This window comes from Octodon degus, unplaced genomic scaffold (genome assembly GCF_000260255.1).
Source record: "Octodon degus isolate 3935 unplaced genomic scaffold, OctDeg1.0 scaffold00417, whole genome shotgun sequence".
NCBI classification, from domain to species: Eukaryota; Metazoa; Chordata; class Mammalia; order Rodentia; family Octodontidae; genus Octodon; species Octodon degus.
In genome coordinates this window covers 71384-74468 of record NW_004524993.1, presented here as the reverse complement: position 1 = coordinate 74468, position 3085 = coordinate 71384, and the positions used below count along the sequence as shown (strand labels likewise).

At 40.4% G+C, this 3085-nt stretch overlaps 1 pseudogene; it reads right to left on the bottom strand.

The window, feature by feature from the left end:
- Nucleotides 1-780: 780 nt before the first annotated feature.
- On the bottom strand, nucleotides 781-2334 carry LOC101573731 (annotated as a pseudogene).
- Between the last annotated feature and the right edge of the window lie 751 nt (nucleotides 2335-3085).

The following is a 3085-nucleotide window of genomic DNA, read 5'->3' as shown; positions in this document are numbered from 1 at the left end:
ACACAGCTCACAGCCACCTTCTTCCCAAGAGAAGGAAAGACTGCTTTGTGGAGGACCACCTCCAAAGAAGACCTGTAAGAAATACAAGTATGCAGCATTCTTTATATTTTACTAAGTAGTATGGCTCAAAAAACCACAAGCTTTTACTTAAAACAAGTGCACCTCCATGGCCAGACTGACTCAAAGCTTGGCCCACAAGCAAGGGTGCAGCACTGTGCATGGCAGCTTGGGAGCACTGTACAGACACTGCCTTTCCTGTGGACCTTAGGGGGACTGCTCTGAACAGAAGCGAACTTATCTTGATCAAGGCAAATCAATGTCTTGCATGATACAGGCACTTTATGTTCCCACTATTTAAAAGAAGTCAAGGGGAAATATTTAATAAATGTAACAAAGAGAGAAAGCATGAAGAAATCTATTAGTCTAGTGACTTGCACTTGAACAGAAAGCATGGGACAAGTAAAACAACAAAAGTTTAACTCGGTTAATGGCACATTGATAAAAGAGAAACCCAAATTACTACAACTGCAGAAAAGCTGGTGTTTGAACAACTGAAAAATATGCCAATGGTGTTCATGAAACTCTGTACCTGGGCAGCTGAGTAACACCTCTTGAAAGCCCTGCAAGAATGTACAGTGAGAAAAGCTAAAGGTGCTTTCATTTCATAGTATCTAATTAGAACAGAAAAAAGCAACTTAGAAGAAACGTACCAAACAATTCTTTAAAATAAATAGTTCATCATTTGATGAATATATATGCATCAGTCCATGTCCAGAGGGTTTAGCTATCTAAGAGTGGCATGTCGCTATCCAGGGATGTGGGAGCCAGTTCACATATATAGAACAGGGTGACCTCACTGGCTTCTGCCTCAGTCAATGGCCCCAAATGCACAGGCTTGCTTTGGGTTGACTCTGTGTCCAGGCTGCTTTCCTGGAGCTTGTCCACCTCTACAAGCTTCTCTGCAGATGTGCAGCTTCAGCTACTATGGTCATGCTCCCCTTCTCTACAGCAGATATAGGGCTTCCATTGAAGAAGGCAAGCAGGGGGAAGGCCATGTACTGGATGAGCTTCTTGTCTGGTTTGGACTCCAATTTTCCTCTTTCTTCAGAAACTTGTGGAACAACATTATTCTTGGCAGCTTCCAGTCCCTTGTTCTCAGACTCACCCAGGAGGTCTGGGTCAATACTTAACTGTCATCCCAACAGCATCACTTGGAAGTCCTCCAGGTTGCAGTCAAGCTGTCAAGGTAGTCTAACAGCTCTACCTTCCCCAGTAGGTTAATGTTGTCAATAAGAATGGACTCCATCATGGTCACAAAGTCTTTTGTGGTCAGATTGGAGGACACATTTAGCTGGGCAGCACTTGACATGAGTGGGCTGCTGCTGTCCCTTCCTCGACCTGGTGCCTCTCTGGCCGACTGTCTGCTCTACACTCTGAAAAACAGGTTCATACTCATCTTCATTGTTGTCCCCAATGATGATAATGTCAGGGTACTTGTAGCAGTTGGAGGGATCAGATATGACATCCTTATTTGTTCAAGAATAGCTGAGATACTGTCTTCATCTGCATTATCATCAATAACATCATAAATGATGATGTCATCTGAAATTTGCTCCCTTTGCTTCAAACTTTCGGTCCCACTGTGTGGAACTTTGTGCTGGTGATTATCATCTGGTTCTTTAACTATGTGTTGAAACAGATTCCTCTTTTGGGCTCCATTAGTGTTTAGAAGTAGAAGGCTTTTTCCATTTTAAGCTTACAAGCTGGTTATTCTGAACCAATGTAACAATAAACTGGACAATCTTTCTAATAACCTGCTGCTATTGTGCATTCTTTGCCTTAATTCCGACATCTTCTTCCTAAAGGACTCATTCTCTTTTAATTCAGAAAGCCTGGACCCAATAGTTTCTTGTTTTATTTGAACTTTCTGACCCCTATTTATAATTTTTATTCAGTGTTCCTGACGAATTTTATAATCTTCCTGTTTTGAAGATAAAATCTTCCTTTTAATGTTCTCCAGCTAGTCATCCTGGCCTTGTCTGAAGTACAGGCTGAAATTCAATGGGACCATCTCTTTCTTGCTCTAAAATTCCAGAGTTGATTGCATTACTTTATAGAAACCATATATGTTCAGCTGCCTCAGAAACTTGCTATGTTATTGTGCTTGAAGTATTTGGGAAGAATTTCTTTCTTCATTCAAGACCAAAAACACTAACCATTCTGGCTGTAGGTGATGAACACATTGGTGTGGACTTCCCCTCCCAGCGTCCATAGCTTGCTGAGAAAGGCTGGCTCATGAAACTCTGCTTCATTGTTCACCCAGCTCAGGAACATGGATCTCCACAGCAGAATGCAGCAGTGATGGAGGCAGTGTAATTTTGCGTCCTTATAGCTGGTGATCTAAACACCTAATCTGAAGACAACATTATGCAATATAATATTGTCAATTATATTGTTGAGTTTGTATTTTTTTAGAGAAATTCTGTATTGTTTCTAATTGTATCAGTTACTCTTCTTTTGATACTGAGACAAATATCCAACACTCAAAATGAAGGAGGGAAATATTTATTTAACTCACAGTTACTGGAGGTTTTCAGTCCATGCTTAGCTGGCTCCAAGGCAGACTGGCACATGGCAGACAGCAACATTTCATGGTAGCAATAAAGAGCAGAGAGCAGAGGGATGAGAAGTAACAACAGTGGATACAGAGAACAAGTCTGTCTCTTTGTCTCTCTTATGTTACATTCAGGTTATTCACCCCAGGCTCAGGGTAGCACTCAGACCCATAATCACAGTAGTACTCAGGCCCATAATCTCAGCCTTGGATCATGAATTAATCACAAACTGTAGAACTGCACCTCAATGACTACATGAGGCTTTGGGGGGAACAAATACACACAAACCATAACACTAAAGGTTGTTTTAAAAATCATTTTTTATTCTCTATAAAAATTAAAAAATAATATCACTTATCTAGTGATACAAGTAATATATTACTCAGTGTAGTAGAAACTTAATGCTCATATTGTTGCTCTATACATTTTGGGTTCTTATTTCAGAGACAATAACTTGCTAAGTATTAAAT